Here is a 13,524-nt window from a genome sequence, read left to right as displayed (position 1 = left end):
ATGCATGCATACTGTGGAATCTAATAAGGAGATCGGGTGATAACACGTAGGCGAGATCCGATCTCCTTTTTGAAGATAGGAACAACATTAGCTTCTTTCTCTGAGTCTGTCAAATTACCTTCAACAATTGCCCTGTGGGCATTGGTCAATAGTGGGGCCCAAAAATCATTATTATATTTATACAAGTCAATTGGGACCCCATCTGGGACTGAGGCCTTGCTATTAACTGTGCTCTGGATTTAGTTAACTACAGGAGCATAGTTAATTAGATCAGCTAACCATTCGTCGCTAACTGTAGTAGATGAAGGGACTAGGGCTTCCCGTTGAGCGACTGAAACCTCCCCGGGGATTAAAAGAGCAGAGCAATGATCAATTCAATCCTGACTGCTGATGTGACACTCAATTCCAGAAGAAAACTCATCAGTAAAAAACAGACGATTAAAAATCTTGCAAAACTAACTTACTGCTTTGTCTAGATCCTCCCAAGCCTTAACCCTCAACTTATGCTTCCTTTTTGATAAGGCTTGTGTACAGGCCCTTCTGGGGCTGACTATAACCTCTGCACGGTTGCATGGCAGGTGAACTGTGCCCTTTTTAAGCGCTTTAAGTGCCATTGTACACTCACTATTAAACCAAGGTTTAGTTGGGTGCTCACTTCTCTGTTTTTTAGAAATTAGTTTGCAAGCTACCTCACTACTAATATTGCTAAAACTCTGGAGAATGTCTTCAGGGGGCCTGTCTAGTGACAGACAACATGAGAAATAATTCACCATATTTGTAATTAAATTATTAAGAAAGATGTCCGGGTTAACATTATTCCACTTTAGACAAACTCCTTTATTTGCCATATAGGCGGAGGGAAAACAGGTGGCCCTTATCTGAGCTGCGGGATAATTACCAACCAAACAAATGTAGATAGGATTATGATCACTAAAGTGTGAACAGTGCACTTTGAAGTGTCCCAAGCTACATACCAAATTAGAGGATACCAGCATGAATTCAATCGTGCCACCCCTGGCTCTTCCTGTAAATGTGGGTGGCCTAACGTCATTTTGGTCAAATATGTCTGAACCAGGCTATAGGACAAGCTTAGTTTATTTATAGCTTCACCATACACGGAATGTGAAAAATGGCCACTAATATTCTCCTGTGGATAAAAAAAACACGAATGCGTTCCCCGCTAAACCGGAATATTGAAATTGTCTGCCCACATTAATTAATGAAATAAACACTTTCTCTTCTCTACTGTAAAATGGTGGAAGAGTCTTCTCCAAATCCTCAACAATCTCTGCTGTTTGTAAAACGAAGTGATTATTATAAAAAATAATTAAAATCATATTTACCACCTTAGCTTTTTGCAAGTATAAAATTTGGAAGTTGGGGGTAGAACCTACCACCTCAGCCTTTACGTTATCTAATGCACAAGATAGAAAGATGGCTAAATCCCACTCCCCTCTTCCAGCCGGCGATGGAATAGCGGGTGAGCAATAAGATATATACCCATTAACTATGACAGGGTTGGAGGCCCATGTTTGCTGGCACATATGATGACATAAGTAGCAATATAATTCAACCAGTCCTCATTAAGAAGTTTATTTCGAACCCCTGCCACATTCCAAAATAAAAGCTGCAAACCCTCGACATTTTCTATACAGCTCATATCAGAATTAGTTTCTGAGGGTGGCTCATCAGAAGCGGGACAGGGAACATTAACTTCGGGGAAAATCTCTATTGACTTAACCACAACCCCAGATTCTTTGAGCTTTGATAGGATCGGGCGTCAGTCAATATCCGACAAATCTGAAGCGGTTAGGATGAACATGGAGCTAAAGAGAATTGCCTGCTAAATGGCCTGTTGTACTTATGAGGCCTGTTATGAACTTCCTTCCAGGGATCCTCTAATGGGTTTTTATAAAAGAAAACCCAATGATCTAACCATTATTCCACTTTGAATTTTATCTATACAACTCAGGCGAGACAACAAAAAATGAACCCACTTAGCATCCTTAAAATGTAACACAACACTATCCTCTGCGATGGCCTTTACCTTTTGGGCCAACCCAACTAACTCTGTGAACCATGATAAGATTATCAATCATTGTTTGGTGGCAGTTAGTGGGTTTTTTTACACCAATTTGCTGCTTTGTTCAATCGGCACCCAGCCCCTTTGGCCTGAGGGATAAGTTGTGATTTATTCTAATGGACTTAGCCCCATTCGGTCCGTTTGGAGGAGTACTCTGCGCGATGGAGCAAGTCCCATCCCTATTGCCTGAGCTGCTAGTAAGTGATGTAGCGCTGACAGGGTGAGCAGTAGAAGTCGTGTTGACAAACAGTGAAGGGCCTGCGTTGCCTTGACCCTCCTGAATGACGGTGGGGACAAAAGTAAAGGCCTGGCCATTTATCTCGGTCAGCTCTAACCGAGAACCCTTTTTTGATACTTTTATCGATTGGTCCAATTGATTCTCAATTTTCCCTAAAGGGGCCAATATCGGGTCCAGAGTGTCATTAATCAACTTCCCAATGTTCAAAATAAGTTACTCCTGTAAAAACAACAATCCCCCATTGGCCTATTGCCAAACCCCCAAAGACACCTCCTTACTGGGGCTAAGGATATTTTTATGAACAGCGACCTTCTACTTTTTAGATCTTGTGATAATCTCACCTCTTTTCCTTTTCACAACAGCGGCCTTGGCGATAACTCTAATCATCATTCCCCCTCTTACAGCCTGAGGCGGCATATTTGAAGACCTTTTGCAAACCTTCAGTGAATTTCCACACCAGACAGCTGGCGCGACTGGAACTATCAATGGGGCAGCCTGTAGGAACTGGCAAGTATCTCCCACCGGACAGTTCATCACCTACGGCGAACCCGAAACTAAAACAGGAGCTGGAACTAAGGCTGAATTACAAGATGCAGGTGAAGACAGTGACAACCTTCTCTCGACAGTTTGATTTCCTTAGTGAGGTCACCCACAGCTCTTTGTCGGAAGCCCTCCAGTGAGGAATTAGAAGTAGATGGGGCTGCTGGAATATTACAGCTGCAGCATTGCAGGAAAAAAAAACACAGTCAACCACAAAACGGCACTGTGGGTTAGAAACGCCCCAGTTTGCCCTAGTTCACACCTACAAGTCACTATAAGTAGCTGGCTAACCCCTATATTTGTTCAATGAAGATTCACTGTACCTTGTGCCTTGATTGCCACCAAAGCGGCAGTCATCAGACCATCTTCCACAAAGTGGGGTAACAGGCCAAGCGAGATGGCCCAGCCCAGCCTCACTGACCACAGACGGGCCTGCTTTTGGCCCGGTCTTCGCCCGGGCATGCGCCTGTGTGCATCCCGTGCTGTGGGCACAGCGCAGTAGTTTTATAGCCTCCTGGCGCTCTGCTGTTGTTGGCGGCTTATCCCCGGCTGTGGGCGGTGCTGGGGAGGTGAGTCCCCAGGGTCCCCCGGTCCCATGGGGAGGGTCCTGCGCTGTGGACAGAGTGCGGTAGTTCTATGTGTCTCCTGGTGCTCTACTGTCATCGGCTCGCCTCTGGTTGCGGACGGTGCTGGGAAGGTGAATGCTAAAGGCCCCCCTGTCCCGTAAGGACTTTTCATAGTTGTTTTAGGGCACAGCTTAATGACGCTGTCCATTACCTTTTCAATGGTGACCATTTTCCGTAGGACTATACACAGGGCTGCTTCAATTATGCAATTCTGCGGCTGCAGCGTTGTTTGCATAATTAGGGACTTGCCACATAGTCCATTATCTGCTGCATAATCTGCAGATTTTAATAAAAAATATATTTTTACCTCCAACAGATCAAAAGTTACTAAAATGATGTCGCATATGTTTGCGCGTAGTGGAAGCCCTTCAATAAAGTTAACGGGTTGTTTTTCAGTTTCTTGTTTCTGTATTTGTTTGTTAAACTGGTACTAATGATGTGAAATCTTTGGCCAGACAGTATTACGATGTGTAAAAATGACAAAATAAAGAAATATTACTATTAAAAAATATGATGCGTCATGCTGCACAATTTGGCTTTTCTTGCCGCATAATTTAGTCAAACCTCCTGCATAATTTGGTGATCCATTGCCGCATAATTCCAGGGGTAGCTATACAATACCAATGCCCATCAAGGGAAATGTAGGTTGATTCTTGTCTCACTGAACTGGAGTATCATGATTCTGTTAACCGGGTATTTGGTTAGTTCAACTCATCCTTTTGCGCTGCCTTACCCTTTGCCACACATAACTGGGTCCCATCGACGTTAAATACTCGGTTCGCCACGAGTGTGAGTAAATTGCACCTGAAGTGATAAACGCAAGAGATTTCACTTTTATTATCTTCAGTGGTCCGTGTTCGTTCACTGAACCCTGCTGACTTGACTCCCTTTCTGTTTACCCGAGTCGTGTATTTTGAATTGCAGTTACTATTTTTTTTACATGTCTGATAGTCTATGTATGTTCCTGCTAATGTGTACTTATCAATGAGGAGATTGCTGTATGAGTGTGTCTCCGTGTGTAGGCTGGCCACTGATTTTTAAACAAATTTGATTGCATTGTATTTGGCATTAAAAAGTCACATACATGGCAATTCTAACTATAGGGCGAGTGTCGTGTATACAAAGCATTAGATGGTGAGTGTACATTATGTAAGGGCTGTTCGGTATCATGTAACATGTTGAACATACTCCAAACAATACAGTATGCCTGTGCGGATGTCCTGTAGAAAGAGACAGCAGAAAAAAAGAAGAAAAAAAACAGAACAAAGAACTCCAGGTTGGCGGCCTTTTTACCTCAGCGACGTCTGGTTCTCCACCAGCCGAGGCTTAGACGCGGCGTCTCGCGGAGCCTTGACAAGCGGAGGAGCGCGCGTGCTGTGCCAGACCAGGGGATGGGTGGGCGAACAGGAAGTGGTTGAGATAGGGATGTACATGCCTTGGGCTGTCGCTAAGAAGAATCTTAAAAGAGTCCTTCAAGGTGTAACTAGCTAAAGATAAAATTACCTCTTCCCTGTAATTACACTTAAAAAACGAAAGTAGTCCAGGCCACAGTATGCAACCATGCTCCGTGTTTGCCACCCCTGACTCGTAAAAGCAGGAAGCTACTGTGAGCATTGTGAGTTCCTGAGGGAAGAAAGCAAAAACTTCAGGTGTAAACACTAATTTAAAGGTTTAAACATGTTGCAGATGATTCCAAAATAATATGATTAGAGACCACTTAAAGTCCCTAATTCTTTTCAGCGATCACATTAAACTGTTGCTTTTATATTATCCCTTTTTTATAAATACATGAATCGAAAACTGCATGATTCAGTAGGGATGTGTATGCTGTACCTAATGAATAGACACAGTGTATGACTGCCAGGTATTCCACCACATTCCAACTTCATGGAGGAATTCACATATGTTGAGATAATTTAATTTCATTATCAATGCAACCCATGAAAATAATCATTGTCACGTTAATATAATTTAATATCTTTTTTATTTATTTAGTTATTTATGCATTCAGAAATAGTTTCTATTTACATTCGGAAAAATCAGTCTGTGATTTGACAAGTGTGTGAGTCATTATAGCTAAAGTGAATGTACATGTCTTCCTGAGGCTCGCCTATACAAAAGTAAAGCCCTTCATGCCCTGGTACAGCCAAGAAAGCAAAGTGTCAATAGGCTGACAAGAAAGCATAGTGTATGACCAATTCAACAGCAAAACCCACCCAATCGAGAACCCTACTCATAATCAAACGTACAGCTGCTTTCTACAAAACGACCATCTCAGATGTATTGAGCAAGAGCAAACCACTCTTCATACTCATCAAACATTGTGTTGACCCATCTCACAGTTCCAGCCATACTTTGCCCAATCCACAAATTTAATGCCATTATCCACTGCAAAGAGGACCTCCTTTATGCTTCTTTTTTTCACAGTATTGTGAAGTCAATCACCAATCACACACTCAGAACAAACCTATCCTCAACAACATCAAAGGCCCCAGGCTCTTCCCAGATTCACTTAAACCTGTACAAATACTCCCCATGCTGAAAGAAGAAAAACATGTTAACGTCCATGACTTAACTATTGTCTCATCACACACAAGGGGCCCGACGTACAACCTTTTGTTTTGCAACTAGCAATTTGCGATCTGTTTGCGAATCGCAAATTGAGAGTCACAAAACAAAATGTACAACAGTGTGAACCACACTGTTTGCAATTATCAATGGGTCACAAGCGACCTGCCTCATTGATATTCATGAGGGAGGTCACAATTTGTGACCCATTTGGGAATGGCTGTACTCACAAGGATGGTGGCCTGCTGGGTTCAGCAGACCACCATGTCTCTGACTTATTTTCAATAAAGCAGCTTTTTTTGTAAATGCAGCCCATGTTCCTTAAGTTTTCTTTTTGTTTTTTGAGAGCAGGCAGGGGTCCAGAGGACCCCTGCCTGCTATGAAAAAATATTTTCGCATGCATTCAGAAAGGGGGAGGGGTTCCTGTGGGGACCCATTCCGTTTGCAAATGGGTTAGTACCAGTTTGAAATTGGTGTTAACTGCAATTGTTTTGCGACCACATTCACGATCACAAAACAATGATTCATGCCACTGCGACTCGCAATTAAGAAGGCCCTCGGGACGCCATTTCTTAATTGTGAGTTGCAGTCCCTATTTTGTGAGTTGGTAACTGTGTACCGACTTGCAAAACAGGGATAGTACATCGTGTCTGGCCATTTTGCAGTCGCAAATGGTGATTTTCGTCTTTTGCAACCGCAAAAAGAAATCATAGATCAGGCCCATACTTCCTTGGAGAAGATAAGTGAGAGCTCAGCTGCTCAAAGAGCAGGTACAAATCAACCTGCATGGCTTGAGAACATTTCACATGGAGATTGCAGCCAAAAAACACATCGGGAAAGCCCTTATTACTAAATTACTGAAAAACCTACAAAGCATGCCATTACCCCAAATAAAAAAGTGTCATGGCACTAAGGGGAAGCTTAAATAGATAAGTGAACAATCAACAGGTATGTTTTAACAATTACTTAAGTTTAGTTAATTACATGCTGCATATAGCACGAGAGGAATGGTGTTCCATCTCGTAACCCTATCAGCAGCAAATGAACGAAAGTTGTCTGGCTATCCTAAACCCAGGCGCTGTAAGTAGGTGAAGAGAGCCATGAGTCTGAGCCGAATTATGCTTGGTGAAAAGAGAGGACATGTAGTTGATGTTAGAATCATCATATATGACCTTATCACACAAACAAAGAGCTTTAAAAACACTTCATTTGTGGACCAGAAGCCAATGATGCAGAGCGAGACAGGTAGTAATAAGGGGACATTTGTTGAGACCCAAAATCAAATAGGATGATTTCATCCTGGACCAGATGCAGTTTTTAAGTCAGATAGCTAGGAAGACCAACAAGCAATAGTCCAACTTGGATGTGATCAATGTGTTCACTTGGGCCTTCCTGGAAGAGTTGGAAAGAAAAGGTAACATCTACATGAAATGGGCATCAGAATACAGCTGTGAGTGAAAAACAAAGCCCAAATTGTAAACCATACCCTTTTTGTGTGGTTGTGTCAGAATAGTGATACCAAAAATGTCATCAGACATAAATATTGCAGTCTAAATATTTTCTATACAAATATTGCTCAGTTGGGTGTACATGTTGCTTTATAAACTCCAACGGGCAGATATTTTAGTAAAAGATATTTAGGATACAATATTTTTTTGGAATACAAACAATCAGCCCATGTTAATCTAGTACCATACCCCCTGAACTTCACTGCTTTAATAGAGCACCTGTGAGTCGTAAAGGCCAGACATGCAGTCAAAATTCATCGATATGGTAAAGTATAACTCTGCCTAATAGTCCCAACCATCAAAGATGTCCACTGCCAATAAGGCTTTCTAAACAGGCTAAGCTACATGTGCTCTTTCAAAGTGATGTACTTCACGACCCCCATTGCACCCCTGCTATAGTGAATCCAATCTTACTTCTGTATGGCCCCAGATGGCTGACACACCCTGTCGAGGGGTCTACAAATATAAGCCACCTTCCTCCCTAGACCTACGACACTCAGGCATGAGTAACAGGAACCGACAAGCTAGGCTGCAGGAAAACAGGAGGCTTTGGGCATACATCCATGGCTGCCAATTGCTGTCCCTGTGATTATAGACACAAGCGATTGTGAATGTCCTCAATAATATGAAACAGAAATTAACAGCAGTCGACCCTGGAACACAAGACAAAAAGGCTTTCATCACCGGTTGACATTTAACCCCTCTTCTTTTACATTCTTTTCCTCTCCTCAACAGAGAATAAAGTATTTTTATGTTTTTCCGCAAGGGTCCTATTTGTAATATTAAGATGATTTGGCAATAATGGTGAAATGAAATCAATATGTTTTAAAGAATGCATTGCAGTGTTATGTTCCAGTAAAAAGAGTGAGGCTGCTTCGAATCATTAAAAGGTGGACTGTAAGTGCACTGTACCACAATTTGTCTATGCATTTCTAGAACAATCCAAATTTAATTCATCTGGGCCTCAAAATGAAAGTTGTCTGCTTCACGGCGCACATCTGGGACCCTCGACACCGAGGGCTAGGATTAAAATGTGGGTGATTTATACAAATGGAGACAGGTACGTGATGAATAGAAAGATGTGCTTCCTCTTTTCGCACTCTCGCGGTCTAACATCCTCAGGCAACATATTTGTAAAATGTCTCAGTCAGATGACATCATCACAACATCTGGATAATGGGAGAACAAAATGCTTAATGGTGGAGGAGCCGCCTTTCCCTGTCTCAGGGGCATGTGTAGGCCTAAAAGGCATTGGCTTTTCAGCCAAGCCACACCCAAAAATGTACAGCTTCCTTCGGTATCCCTTCTTACAGTAAAGAGAGTTACTCATGTTTTCATTTACAAGGTATGCGGATCCAGGCGTGGAATACAGATTTGTAAATTTCCTGTACTAAAGTCCATGTTCTCGCATTTTCACTTTTCTTTTTGGGAAACAAGGCTTTACATATCATTTACAAAGCAAACAACTATGACGTCTTTTACTTTTCATCCACACCACGGCAAGTACTGTCATCGCCTACATGCACCATGCCATTTTGTATAAACTTTATACTAGAACAAAAATAGTACAAATCCATTTTGAACCATTTTTGTTTGTTCTGAAAGTTGGGAACCAGCAGAATTTTGCACCAGGACCAAAATAAAGGAGAAGGATTGTGGAGATATTGCAAGAACAAATTAAGAATTTTCTGCTAAAAAATCATGTTACATGTGTAAAAGATAAGGGGTCATATTTACAAGAAAGCGGTGCATTGGCCCCGATGCGCTACTTTTCTTGCATCGCAGCTTCACCACCTATCGACGGACAATAGCGCCAACATTTTTGATGCTATTGTGGTGCTTTACTGCACTAGTGTAAAAAATGCTGACGCTAGTGCAGCTAAGCACAAGGAAGATCATTGATTAAAAAAGGTGTGTCATTTTAACACCGGCTCTGAACAGGCATTAAAAATGACAGAAAAATGGCGCAGTGAAATATTGTGAATTTGATTGTGACAATTTTTTGCGCCTCCCTGCGTCGGCAGGCCCCCCTTTCAAACATTATGCCTAACTCAGGCATAATGTGGCGCAAGCATTGGGCCACTTGCTAAATACGGTGCGGGAAAAAGGCCTCTTTATTGCCACCTTAGTGTAAAAAAAAAAATGCCAGTAGGGCGGTGCAAGCTAGCGCCTAGGGGCTTGTAAATATGCCCCAAAGATTGAAAAAAAACGGAGATATAGATTTTGCCTTTTTTTTGCTTTTTCTTTATTAATAAAGAATTTCAAAGTTATTTTGCCTCAAACTTGTTAGGATAGGAGGACTTAGCATTCATCTTGCATGGTCAAGCACCTTTATATGTTCATTGATTTTTACAGAGCTGGTGTGTTTTTAGTTTAGCTATAACCCGCCCCATGGTGGTGATCGTGCTGATATCTCTTTTAAGAGTGTTCCAGAGTCTGGTATGGGTGCAGAAATTCATTGTCAGAATATTCTCTGACATAGAAATTTTCCTAAATAACGTTTAGGAAAGATAGCCCCATTGTAGTGACTTTTAGAAATTCTTTTTTTTTTTATAAACAGATTTTTTATTGTTTTTCAAGATGTATGTTTTCAAACATTTAGTACAGACAGTACGACGCAATTCAATTTGATGTATTATTGACATTTGAGCATATGACATTTCAGGGAGTATATGTGTTGCTCCAACAAGGTACAATAATGAAGGAATTGTTTCAGTCCAGCCTATGCCAGGGCCTCTTGCAGGGACCCCATATCTTGTCATGTTTCATGGGGCACCCTCTCGATTCATACACCCGCTTCTCCTGATTTGCACACCAGTCCATTCCTGTTCTCCATTTTTATAGGGACGGGCCAGAGGACGAGTTCCAAGCCGCGGCAATGTCTCGTTTTGCCACCAGCAGGGCTTTGCCAATAAGAGCGCGGTTTGTCCGCGATCTCACTACATCCTCCATTACCCCCAATAACACTAAGCTAGCAGAGAGCTGTAATTCGATTTCCAGTATCTTGTTTAATTAGTTTAGCACCCTCCACCAGTAAATCTACAAAACTGGACAGGACCAGACCATGTGGAAGAAATCTGCGTGGTCCCCGGCACAATGAGGACACTGACCATTTGGCCACAGTCCAGCTCGATTGAGTCTGACAGGTGTTAGTTATGCTTTGTGTAGATAGTAAAACTGTACGGTGCGGAGCTTTGCCGATATAGCCAGGGTCTTGGGGGCTCTCAATGCCTCCAACCATTCCGAGTCGTCTAGGGTGCTACCCACGTCTCCCACCTTGTCCTGGTCAGGTCCAGGCCCTCTGGTGTATTATTAATTAAGATCTTGTGGATCTGTGAAACCCCTTTCCCGTCCAGATTCCCCATGAGTAACTTGGCTTCAAGTGGGCTAAATGCCGGCAGTGGGCTTGCTTTCAGGATATGTGTTCCTATGGCATGTCTGAGTTGGAGATGTCTGAAGAACTGTGTTCGAGATAGTTGAAAGTCTGTCTGTAGTTCCTGGAAGGTCTTTAGTGTCTCCCCCTTCTACACATCACCCACCAAGGAAATACCCAACAAGTCCCACTCCGCAAACCCCTCCAGTGCAGCAGTAGCGCTCATCCACCTCCCTCTCCACAGCGGAGTCTGCAGAGTAACCACAGCATTCCAATGGGTGTGCCGTAGCGCCGCCCGCCAGGCCAGAAAAACTGCCTTGGTAATCGCCTCCATGCGATGGGGGAGAGGTGTACCATACAACATATCAAGGATGTGCGGGAAGCCCAGGATTCCCAATTCCACCTGGTATGCCGGGTCTGACCAACCTCCATTGAACCAATCATGAATCACCAGTAACTGGGTTGCCAGATAGTATAGGTATGGATCAGAGGCCCCTAGACCCCCTTCGTATATCCCTTTCCTGCAGTACCTCGCTGCCACCCGTTGGCTACCTCCAGGGCTCGGAACCACGAACGAGGGATTGTGAAAGGAAAATTCTGGAAAGCATACAATAGCCTAGGCAGAACCATCATCTTATACAGGGCAACACGTCCCATTGCATTCAGCGGCAGTGTCTGCCATCTCTGTAGGTCTGTCTTGACCCGTGTCAGCAGCGGATCTAGGTTCTTTGCCCAAGTCAGTTCTGGTAGGAGAGTCACCCAGACGCCGAGGTATTTAAAACTCAGTCTATGGAGGTGTATAGTGTCTTGCCAGTCAAAACAGTCACGGGTGTTTATCAAGGGAACTGGCATTGACTTTGTGGGGTTCATTTTCAAGCCTGATGCCATTGCGTAGCTTTCAAGGAGTAAAAGACTGCGTGGGCCCGATATACTCGGTGCGCCAATGTATAGCAAGACGTCCTCCGCGTACAGGGCTATTCTGTCCTCCCTGGCATGTCCCCATTTCCAGCCACAATACTCCGGATCCGTCCAGAACATCTGAGCCAGAGGTTCTATAACAAGGGCAAAGAGAAGGGGGGATATCGGGCAACCCTGTCTCGTCTGACTTCAAAAATTGATGACATGGTCCCATTGACCTGCACCCGGGCCGAGGGATCAGCAGGCAGCACCCAGACTAGGCGACAGAACCTTGGTCCGATGCCCGCCTTCTGGAGCACCAAGAGGAGAAAACCCCAGTCTACCGAGTCAAAAACCTTCTCAAAGTCAATAAATAGCAGCGCCAGGTCCCAGGGCAATCGATGCCGCTCAGCAAATGCCACGTGTAAACGACGGATACAATGGCGAGTGCTCTGGGTTGCCATAAATCCGCATTGATTGGAGTGGACCAGTTGCGGCAGGACTCTCTTAAGAGGCGCTGCAAGAATGTTGGCGAGGATTTTGACTTCGCAGTTAATCAGAGATATCGGTCTATAGTCCGCACAGTGCAGCAATTGGGGTTGAGATTTGGGGATCACCACAATGGTGGCCGCATCTAGTCCTCTCTGAAAGGATTCTCGTTGCTCCACCTCCACAAAGGGAGCCATCAAACGAGGCACCAAATCCTTCCTATACGTCTTATAGTATTCTGATGGGAAGCCGTCAGGGCCCGGGGTCTTCCCAGCTCTCAGCCCAGAGATGGCTCCATCTATCTCTTCCTCACTCAGAGGTTCGTCCAGAATCTGCACCTCTGACGGGGCAATCACGGCAAGGAGATGTCATCCAATAGCCTGTGGGCATGGACCGGATCAACCGAGTCTGACGCCTTGTATAACGCTCTGTAGTAGCGGGCAAAGGCCTCTGCTATATCTTGGTGTCTCTCAACCTTGCCATATTCTCCGTCCTAAATTTCGGGAATAATGCCCGAGGTTCTATGGTGAGAAACCAGCCAGTGTAGCAACTTTTCCATCTTGTCCCCCCACCCATAGTGGTCGCACGCCATAGGGCTTTCGCTGCCTCTAGAGATAGGACCCTGATTTTCGCGTATTAGGGAGAGCTGTTGCGTCACCTTCTCGCTGGGCTCTACCTCTTGTGTGTGCTCGAGACCTGCTGCCCGTTTTTCTTATAGTTCAATATCGTGGGTTCTTAAGCGCTCTATCTCACGTATTAAGCCCTTGGCCGACCCCCTCAGTACAGCCTTGCCTGTGGCCCATAAGGTACTAGGAGAGGACACCGAACCGCCGTTAAAGATAAAATAGTCAACCTGCGCCTTTTGCAGTTGCCCCACAAACTCCTCGTCTTGCAAGTACCAAGCATTTAGTCTCCACATAGGGCGGTTCGTCGGTCTGGTATGGCCTATCACAAAGCGAAGTGGTGCATGATCAGATATACCTTGCGCTAGGATCTCAATGTGGGTTAGGGCATTGCAGTCAGTGCTGGGCAATAGTAGCAAATCGATTCAGGACTGTGAGCCGTGGGCCACCGAGGTATGGGTAAATTGCCTTTGTCTCGGGTGCCACAACCGCCATGCGTCACAGAGCCCTGCTGCCGCCAGCCAGTCCGTGAGACGCGTCGCCATTTCACGCCTATGGGTTGTTAATGGGCCATCTATG

The sequence above is a fragment of the Pleurodeles waltl genome, chromosome 4_2 (genome assembly GCF_031143425.1).
Source record: "Pleurodeles waltl isolate 20211129_DDA chromosome 4_2, aPleWal1.hap1.20221129, whole genome shotgun sequence".
Lineage (NCBI taxonomy): Eukaryota > Metazoa > Chordata > Amphibia > Caudata > Salamandridae > Pleurodeles > Pleurodeles waltl.
This window is presented reverse-complemented; position numbering follows the sequence as displayed.